The 21,335-nt window shown below is 43.0% G+C and overlaps 1 long non-coding RNA gene across 1 annotated transcript; it reads right to left on the bottom strand.

Annotated features, from left to right (window-relative positions):
• Window positions 1-309: 309 nt before the first annotated feature.
• On the bottom strand, window positions 310-21,326 carry LOC109154817. The gene is made up of 3 exons (XR_002049795.1): window positions 21,248-21,326; window positions 8,267-8,274; window positions 310-321 (listed from the first exon to the last, which is right to left on the bottom strand). It is a non-coding gene; the product is annotated as an uncharacterized LOC109154817 (long non-coding RNA).
• Window positions 21,327-21,335: the final 9 nt, after the last annotated feature.

The following is a 21,335-nucleotide window of genomic DNA, read 5'->3' on the forward strand; positions in this document are numbered from 1 at the left end:
TTTGTGGTCGAGCCATCGGACGTCTTGGTCACCCGGGTGGAGGTCGCCCGGGAAAAAGAGAAGGTGGAGAAGGGCGTGACCGAGGTCGGCGGCATTAAGCGCCGCAGGGAGCAACGCAGCCCGAGCCCCTCGGCCGGGCGGAACAAGGACGAGTCGTCCATATTGGCCCGTATCGGCAACGCCGGGCCAGTCAGGGAGGATATGGGGAAGATGACCCCGACTCAGGTGGCCGAGAGGATCGGCCACGACTTGGCCGAGGTAAGCGTTCTCCACTTGATTTTTTATGCAAGTGTCTCTGACCGGGTTAACTTTGAGCGTTTTCTGTGTTGCAGATCTCCCGAGCGGCCCAGCTCCTTCAGGGTCGACCCATGCTGGCTGACGAGGCCGATCGGCATAAGAAGGCCGCTGCCCGACGCCTTCAAGAGGTCAAGGACATCCAGGCCGAGCTGGAGAAGGTCCAGAAGGACCTTAAGAAGAGCGAGGAAGATTGGGTCCTGGCTGAGAAGGTCGCGCAACGGGCGATCGGGGAGGCCGCGAAGCTGAAGGCCCGATTGGAGAACCCGAACGAGCTGGCCCAGTCTGTGTTTAAGGACAACGACACGGGCTCGGCGTTCCTTACGGCGGCCCGGAGGACGAAGATCGGGGAGGACCTGATCCTATCATTCGGTCGGTGGGCCTTCAAAGCCGGGCAAAGGAAAATGCTCGAGAGGGCCCAGAAACGGATGGAGCAGGCCCTTGAAGGAGACGACCTCCAGTTGGTTTTGTCTGCCCTCCCTCCCGACCTTGCCGACCCCGATCCCTCTCCGTTCGCCCCAAAGGACAAGGCGGCCGACCCGAGCGGGCCTGCGGCGACGGCCCCGAGCGAGGCGAAGGCTTTTAAGAAAGGGGAGGCCAAAGGAGCGAAGAAGTAGAAGTAGGTTTACTTCTCTCTCTTTTTTTTTTTTTTTTTTTTTTTTTGTAGACGCTGATCGGGAGCCCGGTCCCGAGTTTGTACCGGGCACTTTCTTTAATTACTGAAATTCATTTTTTGTCAAACTTGTGTCGTCCGTTTCTTTTATTCGTGCTTATCTTCATTCAAACATGCACTGAACCCTTAACGCTCGACCTCATAGCCTTTTGGCCCGGTCATGCGTTATTCGACTTATTCGACACCCGACCTTGTGGCCTTATGGCCCGGTCGTGCATCCGAAGTTTCGACGTCAAACTGGCCTGCCCAATCAGGTTTACCCGATCTCTTGGCCTTGTCGAAATTTTGAGACTGGGTAAGCCTCCACGGTCGGGGTTTTCCCGAGCGACTGGCCTACAACACTTCATCATCCCAGCCCCCACACTATTGTACCCTCGAGGCACGAGTGGGTGCGATAGTGGAAAGAAGTTGGACGGATCGGGGAATTATGCTGGGAGCTTTGGCTTTCCCGATCGGTGGCGCGACCCAATTGTCCGCTGAAGAGGAGCGCATTTGACCGGTCGATTGACTCGCCCGGTCGATGTAACTTGGTGACGAGATGTCCTGCATGCAATGAAGGTAAAGAAAATAACCGACCGGGCCGCCTATGCAAACGGTCAAGCAATCACCGATCGTATATACATTAAACCTTCCCGCTCGCAGGCGGTTAAACAAACATTTACAACAATAAATTCAAATATACATGACGACCGGGACTAACTCACAGGTCGAGCCCCCACTTCGTCTAAAGATTACAAAAAATAGGCTAATGCCTAAACATCACGAGGTGCTCGGAATTCCAAGTCCCCTCGATTACTCGACCGGTTGTCGTCTCCAGTCGGTATGTTCCTGGCCGTATGACACCACTGATGATATATGGCCCTTCCCAATTCTGAGCTAGCTTCCCGCCTTCCAAAGGTTGACTGGCCTCCCTTCGTCGTAGAACATAATCTCCCACCTGAAAATAACGAGGGTTGACCCGAATATCCTTTGAACTCTTGACTCTCTTCTGATACTCGGCCATACACCGAGCGGCTAGCTCTCTTTTCTCCTCAACCCCATCGAGATCCACGACCATCGCGTGTTCGTTCTCCTCCGCATTGTAAGTTCGCTCTCGGTCGGTCGGGATCCAAGCCTCGATCGGGAGTCGGGCTTCTGCTCCGTAAACCAGGGCGAAAGGGGTCTCCAAAGTAGCTTCCCTCGGGGTCGTCCGATAAGTCCACAGTACATATGGCAACTCATCGGCCCAACTACGACCAGCCGAGTGTAGCTTCTTTTTTAGACCTTCCAAAATCGTCCGGTTAGCATTTTCCACTTGTCAATTTCCCTGCGAGTAAGCCACCGACGACCAGACATGGGTCGTCCCAATCGTGGCCAAGAAGTTTTGGAAATACTGGCTTACGAATTGGCGGCCGTTGTCGCTGATGAGATGCATATGCACACCGAAGCGGGAAATCACATTACGCCAAAGGAACCGAGCACATTGCTGAGAAGTGATCGTGGCTAACGGCTCGGCTTCTATCCACTTGGAGAAGTAATCAATGGCGACAATTACAAACTTTCCCCGAACGGAGAGCTGAGGGAAAGGTCCCAAGATATCCACCCCCCACCTAGTGAAGGGAATCGCAGTCGTGATCGGTTGATAGAAGGTTGCCGGTCGTCCAGGCATCCGGGCAAACAATTGGCACGTCTCGCATTCTCGAGCTAGCTTTTCACAGTCTAACTGGAGGGACGGCCAATAATACCCGATTAGCATAATACGACGAGCTAACGATCGGCCTCCTTGATGTGACGAGCAAATGCCCGAGTGCAATTCCTTCATGACCAAATCGGCCTCAAATGCGGTCAAGCAACGCATAAGAGGGCCTCCATACGACCGCCTATAAAGACGACCGTCCAAGACTTGGAACCTCGGGGCTCTAAGCTTGGCTTTCCGAGCACGCTGGGGGTCGTCTGGGAGTCGTCCGTGCTCGAGGAAATCCTTCAGATCGGTGATCCAATTGTCTTCTGCCGGTTGGATTGGATTGACCGGCAAGCGATGGATGCTGTGTCTCGGGATCACCAGAATCCGAGCTATCTTCGACATGTGTTCCGGGGCGTCTTGGGCCAACTTAGACAAGATGTCCGCATCGGCATTATCCAATCGGGGTATGTGCCGGACGGTATACCCCCGGAACTGGGTAAGCTTCTCCATGGCCAGGTCTCGGTATAGTTGTAGACGTTCTCCGTTCACTTCGTAATCCCCGAGAACCTATCCGACCACGAGCGCGGAGTCTGTTTGAGCTCGAATGTATTCAGCCCCCAAATCCCGAGCACACTGTAAGCCATTGACAAAGGCTTCGTACTCGGCTTCATTATTGGTCGGATGGAACTGATACATGAGGGCGAAATAGACTTTGAATCCCTCCGGGCTCGTGACCACCACTCCTCCTCCTGCTCCTTTCTTGCTACTTGACCCGTCAGTAGCTAGCGACCACCACTCAGCCTCGGGATCCGCAACCTCGGGAGGTCGGGTATCCCGGGCGGTGCATTCGACCAAGAAATCTGCCAGGCTTGACCTTTGATGGCTGGTCTTGGTCGGTATTCGATCGCGTACTGGGTAAACATTAACGCCCACTTGACTAGGCGATCGGATGATGAAGCAGTTCGGAGGACCGGCCCGATCGGCTGATTGGTTAAAACGCGAATTGCTCGACCTTGGAAATAGGGAGCCAGCTTCTTCGCAGCGATATACAAAGCGTAGACGACTTTCTCCAGCCGGGAGTACCGGAGCTCGGGACCATGCAGCGCGTGGCTTACATAGTACACCGGTCGTTGGACCCCTTCCGGATCGGTTCGGCACAATACTGCGCTTACTGCACGATCGGAGACGGCGAGGTACACGTCTAGCTCTTCTCCGAGCTCGGGCTTTGAGAGCACAATTGGTGACATGAGATACTCCTTTAGCTCATCAAAAGCCGCTCGGCATTCTTCGTCCCAGACGAACCCGTTGACTTTACGCAATACCTTGAAGAAAGGTAAAGCGCGCTCAGCTAACTTAGAGAGGAAACGGCTGAGAGCTGCCAACCGACCGGTCAATTGCTGGACTTCTCGAACGGTAGAAGGTGGTTGCATGTCCAGAATCGCTTTCACTTTGGCCGGGTTGGGCTCGATTCCTCTCTTGGTCATCATGTAGCCGAGGAATTTCCCGGTCTGAACCGCAAATGTGCACTTGGTCGGGTTCAGCCGCAACTGGTACTTCCTCATGATCTGGAAGCACTCCCGAAGGTCCCGAGTGTGGTCGGATCGGTCCCGACTCTTGACCAGCATGTCATCAATGTAGGCTTCCATCGTTCGGCCTAGCAGATCAGCGAAGAGCATATTGACCATCCTCTGATAGGTCGCTCCCGCGTTACGAAGGCCGAACGGCATCACTCGGTAGCAATACAGCCCGTCCGAGGTCACGAAGGCTGTTTTGCTCTCATCTTCATGGTGCATCATTATTTGATGATACCCTTTAAATGCATCCATGAAGCTCATCAACTCGGCCCCGGCCGTCTCGTCGACCATCTGATGGATACTCGGTAGAGGATACGGGTCGAGCGGACAGGCCTTGTTGAGGTCGGTGAAGTCAATGCACATCCTCCAAGCTGGGGGCTTCGGAACAAGGACAATATTTGCGACCCACTCGGGATAGATTACCGGTCGGAAGTGCTCGATCGCCGCCATCTTTTTGACCTCTTCCCTGACAAATTCACGGCGATCGGACGAAAGATGCCGGGTCTTCTGCACGACCGGCTTCGCTGCGAGATCGACAGCCAACTTGTGACAGATTACTGATCGGTCGATCCCGGGCATGTCTTACGCAAAGATGTCAGCATACTCCCGGAGTATGGCCAGGATTTCTGCTCGGAGCTCGGGGGTGAGGGCCCGGCCGATTTTAATCTTCCTGTCTGGTCGGTCCTCGGACAGGGGAACTTCCTCTATTTCCTCGGAAGGCTCAGGTTGTTCCTTCCGATCTTTTGCCTCCTCCTTGGCAATGGTGTTCACCCGGGAAGACGGACCGGAGTCACGCCTGTTAACCGCTCGAGTGTAACACTTCCGGGCGGATTGGACGTCGCCGCGGACCACACCGACCCCATTGGGGGTGGGAAATTTCATCCACAGGTGAGGCATTGAAATTATCCCACCAATCTTCATGATTGCGGGTCGGCCCAAAATAATGTTGTGGACACAATGGAGGTTGACCACAACGAATTCCAACTCCGTCTTGATCGACTTTGGAGATGTGCCGATCTCGACCGGGAACATTATTTTCCCTTCGGGGTAAATGAGCGCCCCGGTAAATCCCGACAGTGGTACACCGACCAGAGTCAGCTCCTTCCTGTCAAGTCCAAGCTTTTCAAATACGTCCAAATAAAGGACGTTTACACTGCTGCCAGTGTCCACCATAACCCTCTGGACGTCTGTCCCTTTGACATCAATCGTGACCACGAGTGCCTCCATACCGTGGTCACCACTGCCGAGGGTGAAGGTTATGGGCTCCATCTTCTGCCTCTTCCCAGTGTCCCGGGAATCTACAATGGCGACCGGGCAATTGCCCCTCGACCGGGAAGCATCGTCCAATCCACCAAAAATAACGTGGATGGTCGGCTTTCCTGCTGGTCGGCTGCTAGATGGAGGGTTAGGATCCCGTCGGTCATCACGACGATCGTCCCTTCGATCGTCTCTTCGGTCCTGACCTGGCCGATCGGAGCGCCCCTCACGATCAGAACGATCGGAACTGTGGTGAGAGCGCCGGTGGTCTCTCCGATCGGTACTCTTCTTTGTGTCTTCTCTCTTCCCCACACACTTGTCCAACTTCCCAAGATTGAGAAAATCCTCCAACAGTTGGCGAAAGTGGGTACACTCTTCAGTGTCATGCCCGGCACATCGGTGGTAAGCACAGTGCTTATTCTTGTCAAGGCCGTCTCGATCGGGATGGGGGAGTTTGATGAGATTGCAGGACTGAGCGTACTGCATGGCCTCCACTGCGGACCGGTTCAAGGCCGTAAACTCACCAGGCCTGGTGCGGGGTCGGGGATGATCATCACCCGATCGGTGTTCCGCCCGGCCGGCCGGTTTACGGGACGAAGACCCGACCTCCTGTGAGCGCTTTACGGCGTTCGCCTCGCCAGCGTTGGCATAATCTGTGACCCTTCGAAGGGCCTCCTCATACGTGGCCGGGGGGTGTAGAATGAAGTCTTGGTACAAATAACCCGCCCGGTGGGAAATGTGGAGCATGTGGGTGGCGGTCGTGTCATCCATGGGCTCGACCTCCCCGACCGCTGCTTTCCATTTGACGAGGAAATCGGCCAAGCTTTCCCCTTCAAGCTGCTTGGCCTTCTCCAAGTACATGTAGGACTTCCTCACCACCTTGGAGGTGATGAATTTCCTCACGAACTTGATTGCCAGGGCGTTAAAGTCAGCAATTGAGTCTGGCTGCAAAGTTCGGAACCACTCCGTCGCCCGACCGGTGAGCGTGGAGTAGAAAGCCCTACACATCACGGCATCTGATACGCCATTCAACATCATGTTGCCATAGAAATCATTGACATGGACCTCAGGGTCCGTACGGCCATCGTAACTTTTCTCCCCGGAGACCTTCAAATCAAGCGGGTAGGGCTGAGCCATTACCTCGGCAGTGAAAGGTGTCCTGAGCAAGGACGATTGGTCGACCGGGGGTATTGTAGGGTGCGCGTTCCTGAATTGCGCAAACTCCGCCTGGAGGTTATAGAGCAATCCTCGGGTCTCGTTGAGCTCGGCCGCTTGGGCTGCATCCCGAGCGCATCGTCGACGGTGAGATCTCGACCCACCATGCCCGGATGAAGCCTCCTGCCTGGCTTCCTGCATCTGTACATCTTCCGGCTGTCGGTTAGGGTCTTGGGGCCCCAAACGTTGTCGCATCGCCGGTCGAAGACGGTCAAAAGCTACCGTCCGGGCAGCTTCTTCGGGGTCCTCCGCTTGGACTGGAGCCTCCGGTGCTTGCTAGGCCTGCCGTGGTGCCTCCATCGCATCAGCACCCCCCGACCCCAACCGCGAACGAGCCGAGCGTCGAGCCCGGGAAGCGGGCTGATGCTGCGGCTCTGCTTGTTCGGCCGGGTAAACTGGAGGGGCGGCGGCTGGAGTCGTGTACGCAGGCGTGTAAGGTGGATAGCCAACCGGGGGTGTGTAATACATCGGTTGGCCTGGTCAATACCCGTACGGTTGAGGTGGGGCCGAGTATGGATACTGGCCGGGATATATCATCGGCTGCTGCTGATATTGCTGACCGGATGTTGGGTATCCCGGTTGGATGTAATTCACCGGCTGTTGGGCGGCCGGGTATGTATTGGATGGATGGGGTGGTGAGAGATTGAGGTTGAGGTCCATCGTCTGACCTTGTTGCTGAGTCGCCTGGTGGTCGGATGAGCTCGCTGCATCCGTCTGGTCGTCGGCGAAGAGGTTTTGTGCCCACGGATACATGGTTGATGAAAAATCGGGTGCTTGTCAAGACGATGACTTTCTTGCACGGGTCCCCACAGACGGCGCCAAAATGATAGTGTTAATTGCCACGTAAGCGGTAATTAAATAAACACGAGACCAATTAAAGCAAGTAAATAACTCTTATTGATCACTGTGAAGGCCCTAAGTACAATCTACTTGGTTGCTCTGAGTGCCGACTAACTGCGGTCGGGATTCTCTAACAACAACCTATTGATCGTCCAAAAGTCCCCCACATTGTAGCTATCGTGGGTATTTATAGCCGTGGAGCCGGAGACACAAATCCAGCCGTTCGGCATGCCTCCCACGTAGCAACCACGTGCCGTTGTCCCGGGTGCCCTGCCTATCAACGCGTGGAGCCGCCACGTGTCCCTCGTCAGCTCTCTCGCCAAAGGGCTACCGCTCGGGGGTCGACACTGCCGCTCGGACAACTCCAGGTCGGGAACCGACCGGGTTCTTCACAAGAAGCTCGACCTGTTACCTGCAAAGACAAGAATTCAAAAACAAAGGCACACCGGCCGGGGTAAAGATATAGCGATCGGGATATTCCCTACCAAATGCCTACAGGCGTATTGTTGGTGATTATGAGAATAACCCAGGTGATTTTGATAAATGGGTTAAGATGTGGAAATTGAAAGTACCACCAAAATGGAAGACTTTTATATGGAGAGCAGTATGTGATATTTTACCCACTACCACGAATCTAATTAATAAGAGGGTGGAGATTGACCCGACATGTCCTATGTGCAGATTTAATAATGAAGATGTGTTGCATGCATTAGTTTATTGTGAATATTCTGCATTAGTTTGGAATATAACACAATTACCTATCACGAATATTATTACAGATTCGTTTGCGGCATGGTTAACTGGGGCTATGACGATTCTAACCGAGGAACAAACACAGCTTTTGGTGGGAGTTCTTTACAATATTTGGAGGAGCCGCAATGCAGCTGTGTGGGAAGGGGCCATGTCACGGCCGCGGGCTGTTGCGAAGGGGGCGGCAACATTGCTGAAAGCCTATGGTGCGGTACACGGTCGTTCCACGCGAGAAGGTGTACAACCATAGGCCGAACCAGTGTTGTCCAACAATCACATGCGATGCTATATAGATGCGGGGTATCGGCAGGAAACCGGGGAGGCTACGTATGGAATTGTGTTATTAGAGTCCGGTGGCTCGTTTGTGGCAGCTAGGAATGGAAGATCACCCGTTTGTTTTTCACCACTCATGGCAGAGGCTATGGCTTTTAAAGAGGCACTGTCCTGGTTAGTTGAAAGGAGTATTAATTCGGCCAATCTGCTCACGGATTGTATGGTTCTGCGATCCACCATAATCACCAGATTACACCCATTCACTCGTATGCTGGGTTGATAATTGACCAGTGCAAGACAATGATGTCTCTATTTAATTTTATTTCGTTAAGCTATGTGCCTAGACAGATTAATTTACATGCTCATGCTTTAGCTTCGTTAGCTTTTACTCAGGAACATTCTATGTATTGGGATTCTATCCCTCCTGACACTATTATAGCTTTCATCAATTAATACAATCCACAGATTGATTTTTCAAAAAAAAAAAGTGGTGCACATACTTTTCATCAACAATAATGAATCATTGATTTTTATTTTTTTTAATTTACATTCGTTGTTGAGACAAATTGTTTAGAGAGTTTGTCAATGACAATTGCTACAATTTCTGTCAATAGAGGATGATAATAAATAATTCAAAATATATAGTTACAATAGATATTGTTATAATGATATAGTAAAAGTTAACTTACAAATTTCTTTAGAAGTTTTCATGCATTGATAAAAGGGAAAATGACACTTTTTCCCCCCTGAATTATTCATGTAAGCACATTAGCCCCCTCAATTGTTCTAAAAAAGGCGGTTCCCCCCCCCCCCCCCCCCCCCCCCCCGATATATTAAATTGACATTTCTACCCTTAAAGTAAACATTTTATTTATTTTTCTTCTCCAACAAATTATTGTTTATATGTAGGGGTGACCACTGTTCGGTACGAACTGAACCAGACACTATAGCAATCGAATTGAAAATTTCCAGTTATGATTCAAATTCACAACCAAATATTTGGATTTTAGTTTATTAAAATTATAAATCGAAAAAACTGGATCCTGAACCGTGAACCGACGGTTTTGGATCCGATTCGCGATTTTGAACCGTCTCTATTTTAAAATTTTATTTTTTATTTTAAGAATAGTACTCTAAATTCAACAATAAATGTAATTTTATTTTTTTTAGTTTGAAACATGAACCGAACCAAATCGTGGTCATAATTTGTTGGAGAAGAAAAATAAATAAAATATTTATTTTAAGGGTAAATATGTCCATTTAACATTTCAGGGGGGAAAATAGTCACTTGAATAATTCAAGGGGAAAATTTACTATAAGTATATAACTCAGCCGGAAAAAGTGCTATTTTTGATAAAATTCTGATGTGTAAATTAGAGCCAGTGGGATGTCAACATTGTCAATTTGTTAGAAAATGATCGTACCGTTTTAGAGTTCAGGTGTAATTGTATTTATGATTAAAAAAACTTTGTAGTTAGGCCGCGCAGGCCTAACAATGATGTAAGAACCATTTTGTCCGATAAAAAAAATAATAGTATAATATTTGTAAAGTAATGTATAATTGTACCATTATAAAAATACATACAAAAAATATTAATACCATAACAACCAAAATCATGCCAATAATGCAAAAGTATAATTGAAATATTAAGTTTTGTTCTGATCTAAATAATCAAAAGAAGATTAATTAAACGGAAAAAAAAAAAAAACTTAACCTAAATTTGTTTTTTTTTTTTAAATGCATAAAAATCAAATGAATTTTAAAGTTTTTGATTTATAATCTTTGATGCTTAACTTTGAATGTTATGTATTTAGCCGGACTAATTATTTGAACAAAGTTTATGTTAAATTTTATATTATATATTTTTAATATATTTTAACATATTCGTAGTATATGTTTAACAATTATGCCAACTTTAATTGGGATGAGGTTCGAACCTAAGATCTTTCTTATAGAAATTAATGAATAGGTTAAAAATAATAAATAGTTAATGAAATATTCCGTTACTAAAGTTTATACTAATGGAATTTAGATTATTTAAGAGAAGAAAATAATATAATAGAGGGTAAATAAGGAAAATCATTAAAATATACTAAAATTAAAATAATATGAACCATTAATTTTAAGAAACAATCCTACCGACATTTTTTTGTTCCAGTTAAGGGCCTAACATTATTGGCTCTTATTAGAATTGTATATAAAGGTATACATTTTTTATTAAATGTTGTACACTTCAATTATAATGGACAAAATTGTCCCTACTACGTACATTCTTGTTAGACTAAAATACCCTTATACCGTTATAACACCATTACTATTTAATTCTAAAACTTTCATAACTCTATCATTAATATCATACACCTATATCTAATTGTCTATGATATCTTTTTTCCTATTCTTTAATTATCATTTTATTAAAATCATTATATAATTACTTTAGATGTTGATTATATTTTAATTAATAAGCTATGAATAGTAAATCATATATGTGTGTGTATATAACTATATATATATATATATATATATATATATATATATATATATATATAGAGGCATGCACACACACCAATATATGTGACCGGTTACTAGATTAGTATTATAGATATTTTATTTATTTATTGTAAAAACAAAGTATAAATTATATCAAAATTGTTTACATTATTAATAAACAAAATATAAATTTTGTTTATCTCTATAGTTTTCAAATACGATAATTAAAATTTACTACTTTAAGGAATTGCGAAATATAATTTAAACTATAATTTGTAATTATTTGCATTTATCAATATTTTGATGTTGGGCATAAATTTTCGCGCATCACACGTACAAAATGCTAGTATTATATATAAATATTATAATAATTAATAATTTCAATTCCTCAAATCCTCATATCTCAACTCTAAGTCGTAAGTCCCACCATTTGGTATTTTAATAATTCTTATTTTTCAAATATTAACTATAGATGGATGATTCTTCATCTTGTCATCAACAAAACACTTCAAGTGGCACTCCAAGTGAGCCAACTGAACAATCGGTCAGACAAAAAAGGAAACGTTTAAATAGTGGACTTCCACCAAAACCGAACTTTTCAAACCGAAACTGAAACCGAACCGAACTCTATTTTTAAACCGAATGGTTTAATTTTTTTAAAACCGAAAAATCAAAATCGAAATTGAAACCGAAAAAAAAAAAAACGAACCGAAACCTCAATGTGCCCAGCCCTAGGTGGAAGCCCTAGTCCGGTCACCAGTGGAACTGTGGAAGCCCTAGTTGTCTCTGATTCTCTATGGCTGTTGAGAAACGAAGCGCTTTGTTCTCGAGGGATTATTTTTTAGAAACGAAGTAATTGCTAAACCCTATTTACATTTTTGTTAGAGATTATTGTCTTATTCATCAGGGTTCCTAATTTGCTATGATTATGTGGACTGTGATACTTGTCAATCTGTTGAGAAGTTTCAGATTGCATGTCACTAGTCCTTTGAGTGTAAATTTTTGATACTTTAATTAGGGTTCCTAATTTGCTATGATTATGTAGATTGTGATACTTGTCAATCTGTTGAGAAGTTCCAGATTGCATGTCACTAGTCATTTGAGTGTGAATTTCTGATACTTAGTTGGATTCTATGATTTTGTCATTTGGTGGAAGCCCTAGCCGCTGTGTGTGAAATACTGAAATCCATATAAATGTTAAGCATTATAAAGTGTGAATCTGTTGAGCCCTTAATTTGGTATTCTGGTGGAAGCCCTAGCCCATGTGTGTGAAATCCATATAAATGATGAGCACTATAAAGTAGCATACATCTACATAGCTTGAATGTCTGATTATGAATTTCTTTGTAAATTGTAAGTGTGAAATTGTAAGTATTAAGTAATTAAGTTTATGGATATGTAACCCTTAAATTATTTATGTGCAATTCTGCATACATGATGAAATGTCCAAGTAACTGAATTCTGCCTGTTTAAGACTTTAAGTAATTGATGCCTGTATCCATAATTGTTGATGATTTTCTGACAAGTGATTTTCCATTCACTGTCTCACTGATACTTTCCCCTTTTTAGATGGAAAGTGTTAGCGGTCTATCTGGAATCCAACTTGAGGTGGAAGCACCAGCTGTAGAGACTGTTACTCCTCAGTCTGCTGAGCCTTTGCCTTCACCTGTTCCAAAGAAAATGAAAGAGGTTGAAACCACCAGATCTCCAGTGTCTGATTGGCCTAGCATGTTCACGTCCGGGGTTGCATGCGCGGTGGCTCCGGTGTCCGGATACAACCCGTCTGCCGGAATAGACATCGGAGTTGCCAGAATCTTGCCGGAAACCGCAATTGTTTCCAGAGGTTGCTGCGTTGCGTCGTGTACCTTTTGTAGCAATAAACAGACGAATGCACATGCGATCTGCATATCTGGCATCTCGGCGCGCCTCGACCACCGCGGCCTCCCCGGTGTTGGCCACCACGACCAGTTCGACCACCTCACTGCTGCTGCGGAGGTTGCGACTGTCTGCCACCAGCATGCGCCCCACGGCCAGGCCCGGCATACATGGTCGTATGCGTGACTGATAGACATATTTTACACCCATATTTTAGGTACATCTTTATAATATTTTTATTAATTATTTACTATTATATATTAATTATTTCTTTTTAGAGTTTAATAATTAATTAATTAAATAAATGTTTTATAATGCTATTTAGTTAAATATGTTAATGTTAATTAGGGTCCAATTATTTTATTAACAAAGGGACGTACGTCCAAAGCAAAACTAACATTATATGTTGTTGTTTCTTTCTTTCTTTCATGCGTAAATGGCGCAGCACCAAGCAGCATGTCAATTCCATCTTCCACTCGCCAAATTATGCGGCATCACCCACGTAGCACGGCCACAAACACATCCGTATTAATCTCTCAATGATTAGTATAAATAGCTTATTGCTTTGTAAGGACAGGGATCTTGTCTTTTTCTCACAATATATACATATATTCTTCTCGTATCAATGGCTCTACGCAGCTAATTTTCTTCTAGCTTGGTTTAGTGAATTGAAGCCCCGGAATTGATTATGCTGTAAGATTATTTATCTATTTTTATTATATAATTTTTATGTATTTGCGTATTAAATATTCTTCTAAGTTATTTGAATAGTTATATCATTTAATTGCTAGGGAGGCCTACTAGTTATTTACTTGATATAATTATTTGCTATATTAGATAATTTTGTGCTACAAATTATTCTAATATTCAGTAGCAACTGGGTTAATTATTGACGGCTTAGTGATAATTGGACTCGGGAAGAATATTTTCCTAAATTAAATGCAACCGCTTGTGCTTGTGTTATTTAGTTTGTCAGTTTTCCTAGTTCCTATTGCTGCTATTAAATTAAATCTATAGCGCTTGTCTTAGGTTATTTAGTAGTTAGGGGTAATTAAACCGCGTGTGCTTTAGTTAACTACAACTAAGGGAAAACGGAAATGAAATAATTTCACGACAAATATTCAATTGCATATTAATTACTTTATTAATCAATGATCAGTGTTAAATTCCGATGGCGGATCTTTACTAACCAAGGTTTCTTATTATAAGTGTTTTCGATATATTATTTTCATTGCTTTATTCGTTCAGTTAAATTACTTGTTTATTTAAATTCTCTTTTAATTTATCTTTATTCTCGATATATTCCAACCCCCCCCCCTTCCTTTAATTTGAGCACATATTTTAAACTAGTTACTCCTCGTGGGATCGATCCTTACTCCCTCTACTACGTTTGTAAGGTTTTAATTTGGGAGCCTACGACAGCTCACCAGTGACACCGCCGTCCATCGATGGGTAATCATCCACGAGGATGAACTCATGTGCCTGTAAAAAATCGGAGAGGTGAGTAAGAGTCACCGAAGATCTCGATGCAGTCAGAGACGTTGCCAAAGCTTTGAGCTCCGGTCGCAGGCCCCGAATAATGTATAAGTTCTGCTCCATCAGTGTGAGAGGCCGGCCGACCTGGATCAGGGATTCGACGAGCACGCTGGCTCGTCCGAGATAATCCGCCGACGTAGAATTTCCTTGACGCAGCATTTGGAATTGGCTCAACATATTGAGACAGCGCGCCTGACTGGAGGACCCAAGGGCGCCGGTGATGGAGGACCAGATCACAGCCGAAGTCTCCCGGCCGAGTGCAAGGTGTAGAACTTCGTCTGACATGGACGAGATCAGAAGAGAGACAATCGTCTGATCTTGTTTAACCCAGGCGTGATACGTCGGATTGGGGACCGCCACTGCCTCAGCCGTAGTCGTCGTGGAGTCGCCGGTCGGTGGTGCGCCGGGAATGGTCTCCGGAGGGCACGGAAGACTACCGTCCACGAATCCCAAGAGTTCCTGGCCGCGGAGGAAGGGGAGGAGTTGTATCCTCCAAAACAGAAAGTTCTTGAGCATTAACTTCATCGTCACGTAATGGTGAGCTCCGGCGAGTGAGTTGCCGGCGGCGGAGACGGTACGCTCGGAGGAAGTCGACATGCCGGAAGAGGAGGGGTGAGAAGAGGGTAAATTTGCGGTGGAGGTTGGAGAGGATCGGATAACCTGTCTGATACCAGATTAGAAAAGTCTCCTCAGATAGATTACACAATGATAGGATTACAGAGTATATCGTTGAATAAAACTCTAACTAATCCTAACTAATAGAGTAAACTAAGTCAGCTAATCTAACACCACATAAACTATGACTATACAATATAAAATAATAATAATAAAATACTAGTCATACTAACAGTTGAAACCACCAGATCTCCAGTATGAGATCAGTTTGAAAAGATCAAAGACAATGAGGGTTGTGTCATCAAAGAAAAATGTATATATTGTACAAAAGTGTGTGCATGTGAGACCAAGAAACATGGGACTTCTTCTCTATGGAATCACATTTTAAGCTGCCTTAAAAATCCTCACTTTACGGGTACAAGGCAGTCCCTACTTATATTCCAACCTGCACCTTCTTCTGCTGTAACTCAAAGTAGTGAAAGAACTGAAGGGGTGTTGGGTACTTGGGTGTTTGATTAAGACTTGATAAGGAGGAGAGCCTTAGCTGAAATGATTATTTTGGATGAACTTCCTTTTAGGATTGTTGAGGGACATAGTTTTAGAAAGTTTGTTTTAGTCTGCTGTCCTAGGTTTAAAATCGCTTCAAGATGGACTATTAGTAGGAACATTTTCAAGATATTTTCTGATGAGAAAGTGAACTTGAAGAAGTTTTTTAAGACTAGCAGTCAGAGGGTAAGTATCACAGCTGATACTTGGACCTAAGTCTAGAGAATAAACTACATGTGAATAACTGCACATTTCATTGATAGTGAGTGGAAGCTACAGAAGAAAATCATTTCATCTGTTCCCATTTATTCTCACAAGGGGGAAAGTATTGCAAAGACTTTAGAAAGTTGCCTTTTGGACTAAGGTCTAAAATCAGTGTTTAGTGTGACAGTAAATGCTTCCAACAATGATACTGCCCTAGGATTCTTGAAGAATAAGTTGGTCTCTTGGGGTTGTACTATTGTTAGGAGTAAGTATTTGCACATGAGGTGCATTGCTCACATCCATAACTTGGTGGTACAGGATGGGTTGAAAGAATGTGACAGCGCTGTTAAGAAAGTCAGGGATGCTGTTAGGTATGTGAGGAGCTCACCTGCTAGGTTACAAAAGTTTAGGGATCTGGCTGATCTATTGGGGGTGGAAGTTAGGAATTCTATGTGTCTTGATGTTCCTACAAGGTGGAATTCCACCTATATGATGCTTAATACTGCATTATTATTTCAAAAGGTATTTGAAGCCTATGAAGATCATGACAGTTCATTTAAATCTGATTTGGGTAGAAGTATACCTGATTTCATGGATTGGGAATCCATTGAATTTTTGGTTAAGATTCTGAAATGTTTTTATGAAATGACTGTTAAGATTTCTGGTTCATTGTATGTGACTTCTAATACCTTCTGAGGTTTTTGATATGTCTTGCTTGTTGAAAAATATGGTGGAAACTACATAAGAAAGTGTTAAAGTGATGGGTAAAAATATGAGGACAAAAATTTGATAAGTATTGGGGTGAGCCTGAAAAAATGAATTTTTTGATATTCTATGCAAATATATTAGACCCCAGAGACAAAATTGAGTATATGTCCATTCAGTTTAACCAGTTATATGGCGAGCACAAGGGTAAATGAATGTTTGATAAGGTTATTGTTGGCCTTAAGGAGTTGTTTCAAGATTATGTTGCATATTTCCCTGTCCAGTCTGTTCCTGAACAATATGAGAAATCTTCTCCCTCAACCACAATATCTGATTCTGTTTCTGTTGGGAGACCTCAATCATTAGTGAAATCTCAGATTAAGAAGCAAAAATTGGAGAGTGGAGATTTGTCTAGGAAAAAAACTGAGTTGGAAGTGTATCTCTCTGAGGTTATTGTGGATGAGGATGATTCTTTTGACCTTCTAAGATGGTGGAAGCATCAATCTGATAGGTTCCCTGTCTTATCTAAAATGGCAAGGGATACTCTAGCTGTTCCAATCTCTACTGTTGCTTCAGAATCAGCATTCAGTACCAGTGGAAGGGTACTAGATGCCTTTAGGAGTTCCCTAACTCTTAAAATTGTTGAGACACTTGTGTGTGCACAGCCGCACAAGATTGGCTAAGGTTAGCCAATTAACCTATCTCTGTTGAAGAAAACATTGATGATGTTGAAAGGATTGAGAAAGGTATATACTTTAACATTTTACATTTTTACCTTGTCTGTTTAGTTGTTTATAATAACCATTACATAGAAGATTTTAAGTTTTAACTTCCACTTTTGTATTTGTTTTACAGAGTTGTGCATCACATCTAGCACTAGAGTTGGATCTTCACTGCCTACAATTCTTGTATGTTTACATATTTATTCTGCTTTTATGAATTCTAATTCTGAATTTCTGATTACTTATTTGATTTCTTGATAAATTTATGACTCTCTGTATCAGTGTATCATGTATGTGTAGATTCAAATCAATGTCCCTCATGAGGCTGGGAACTGGAAAAGTGGAAAGTGCTCATGGTTAGGTGACATTTTAAATGTTACTGCCATTGAACTCAGGTATCAATATAAGTATTCACTGTTCAGTAGTGATTTCTTCTGAGTTCTGACTACTGAGTAGGTATCAGTATAAGTGTATAACTGTATAAGTATTCACTATTTAGTACAAGTATTATTGTGCAATGATGGTGCTTCCACCATGTTCTCTGAATATATAGAATTGGGTTTGGTATGTCACCTATGAAGTGTGGTGTTTATGCCATACTCATGGAGTAGTGTGCCCCCAATCCTAACTTGATATGGAAGAAAAGCTATCTGAGCACTCTTTGATCTATAATCCATTAACTCAAATACTCAATCAATTGTTCCAGTATAAGTGTTATTGTGCAATGGTGATGCTTCCACCATGTTCTCTAAATATATAGAATTGGGTTTGATATGTTGCCTATGAAGTGTGGTGTTTATGTCATACTCATTGAGTAGTGTGCCCCCAATTCTAACTTGATCCATACTCATTGAGTAGTGTGCCATACTCTTTAGTCTATAATCCATTAACTCAATCAATTGTTCTAATATTCAATGTCACAATGCATTGCATTAAATTATGACATTATGCAATGTTTTGAACTTATTATGTTTTTATGTTATCACTTATCGGGAAGAAGAATAGACTACTCAATAGTTAATATTAGATAATTATATATTCATATGTTAGTTGTATATTGGGTATTTGAAGTTTTGGATTTCTGGTTTTCTTTTGCTGAATGGATCATGGCTGAATGGCTGAATGGCTGAATGCCGAGTGCTGACTGACTGAAATGCTGAATGCTAAATTGTTGCTGCTTGGAGATTGGAGAATGATGATGAATCAGTGATTGCTAATGCTAACACATGCTTATATTTTGCTTTGAAGTTCTAACTCAAAGTTTTAAATTTAAAACCTAATCTGTGAATTTATATGTTTTGAACTTTGAGTTCTAACTTCTAAGTTGTATATTTCGGAAATTACACTTTGGTCCTATGACTATAGGGGAGGTGGTAATTTCAGTTCGTGACTTTTAAAACTAACAGATTTAGTCCTTTTAGTATGCTTTTTTTTACACATTAAGTCCTTCCGGCTAATTTGCCGGTAGATTTTCGCCGGAATTTCAATTTCATTTCATTATTAATTTTTTGGGGGGTAAAAGCGTCACATTTAGTCTGAGAAGCTCACCATCATATCATCTCATCTGCTCCCACTAAACAAAGTATCTTAGCTTCATTCAATGGAGGGCCCTGCAACCTATGCAGTAGCATGGCTATCCACCATTGCACTTATCCTCCTTGCCAAACATCTCCGCCGGAGAAAGCTTCATCTACCCCCGGGTCCTAAGCCATGGCCCATCATCGGAAACTTGAACCTCATCGGCACCCTCCCTCACCGTTCCATCCATGATTTGTCGCAGAAATACGGCCCCATCATGCAGTTGCAGTTTGGATCCTTCCCGGTGGTCGTCGGATCGTCTGTTGAAATGGCCAAGACTTTCCTCAAAACCATGGACATCAACTTCGTTGGCAGGTTAGAATTTATACCCGATAATTTCCTGGAAAAATGACACATATTCTGACCAATCTGTTCATTTGTAATCTGTTCTCGATACTTGAGAGCCGACCAGCAGTCGTAGTGGTATACGAGGACGGCGCTCATCCACACCCGGGCGTCTTTGATCTTGCCGCTCGTCAGGGCACCGCCCACAAATTCCATACGACGCTCCACGTACTCGTAGAGCTCAAGACACGTCTTCGGCGCGTCGGATCGATTCTTGTTGCCGGAGGACTCGGCCAAGATGTTGTTCACCATGGACTCCGCCTGCTTCACGTTCTCGGAAGAGACCCGCATATCTAATGGGCCCAATCATCATATCTGTGATTTGTTAATTTGGGTTGGTAGTTCATGGCGTTCGGAGCTCACGAATACCCCACGACACCGGGATTTTTCGAAGGCCAGCCGAAGAGGAAGAGAAAGAAGAAGAAATGACTTGGAAATGACCAATTTGTCCTCATAGTTAAATAATAAAAAAATGATTTATATTTTTCCAGTGACTTTTGGCCTGTGATTTGGCCGGAAGGACTTAATGTGTAAAAAAAAGAATACTAAAAGGACTAAATCTGTTAGTTTTAAAAGTCACGAACTAAAATTACCACCTCCCATATAGTCATAGGACCAAAAGTGTAATTTTCTCATTTGTTTATATGTTTTGTAAGTTTACTTAAACTTAACTCTTAAGTCGTTAAGTGTTCAAGTTTTGATGTTTCAACTTTCAGTGTTTCAACGAAACTGTGAAACATGTAAAAAATTGTTTATTTTGAAGTACAATTTTTAATTTCCAATGTTTTTTATTTTTTTTTGGAAAACCGAACTAATCCGACGGATAAATTGGATATTCGTCGAACTAATTCGGACAATTATCTGACGAATAATTGTCCAAAATTGAACAGACAGGATGTCCTGAAGCAAAAATCAAAATCCGAACGGGGTGATTTTCCGTCACCCCAATATGTCCGAACCCGTCCGACGCTCACCCCTAGGCATCAAGGAACGATTTACTTCTTTTATTATTGTTGTTGTTATATTTATTATTAAAAAAAAAAATCAAACGATACTCTTGGTTCGGTTCGATTTTTACCAAACCGTTCAGTTCAAATCAATTTTTAACCGAACCATTTGATTTACAAGAATCTTGAACCGTTTGATTTTTTGATATATTACTAGTTCGATTTAGTTATGAAAAACCGAACCGAATTGTCCACCCATATTTAGAGTTCGCTCAAAAATTTTTAAAATGATTTTTAAAATTTATTTTTGGAATTTTTCATTATTTGACTATTAGCAAAAAATAAAATCAATGAAAAATGATTTATTTTGATAAAAACATTTTTCTAGATTTTTTACTCAGAAGATATTTTCTAAATTCCTATCTCACTCAATTATTTCTCTTTCTTTAAGTGGTGTCAAATCGGTAAGTTGGTCATCCATCTATTTAGTTATGCTTTGAACTAAACTAAGCTAGTCTAATTAAGGGGGCATTTGGTTTGAACATGAATAAAAATTGGAATAAGAATAAAATATTTGATGATAATAAAAATGACTTTTGGTAAAATTATTGGGGAGTAGGGGCTTGGTGATTAATATTTTAGAGATGGACCCGGAGCAAACTAACCCGTTAGAGCGGAACAAGATAAACTCAGTTGAAACCCAAAACAAACCAACCCAATAGAGCAAAACAAGATGGGTTCAATTGCACCCAAGGCTCCCGGGTAGGCCCCCACCGCCTCGACCACTGGTACTAGGCAAGGGTCCGAGGTCGGGAGTGGTCCTAATTGTTACAACTAACTCTCTCTTTTGGGGGAACGATTAGAAAGCAATTAGTATAAATACCCATGTAATTATCTTGTTAAGACATCATTTATTCTCTTATAATAGTATTACACAAACATTAATACAATATCAATCACTGTGACATACATTTCTTGTCCTTATCACTTCTCATTTACCGTATTCATTCATTCCTTTAATTAATTGGGTTATTTAATACGGGTTACCCGAGCCAATTTAATCCATTAGATATAATAATTAAAAAATAAGTAAATTGTTTTGAACAACTTTTTAAATTTTGACATTTTGGATCAATGCTGTTACAAAAAACTGATTAAACAAGCACTCATATTGGTTGTTTAACCAAGTCAAACAACTAATAATAGTCAAACAAGTCAAAATTAACTGAGAA

This window comes from Ipomoea nil, unplaced genomic scaffold (assembly GCF_001879475.1).
Source record: "Ipomoea nil cultivar Tokyo-kokei standard unplaced genomic scaffold, Asagao_1.1 scaffold2653, whole genome shotgun sequence".
Classification (NCBI taxonomy): domain Eukaryota; kingdom Viridiplantae; phylum Streptophyta; class Magnoliopsida; order Solanales; family Convolvulaceae; genus Ipomoea; species Ipomoea nil.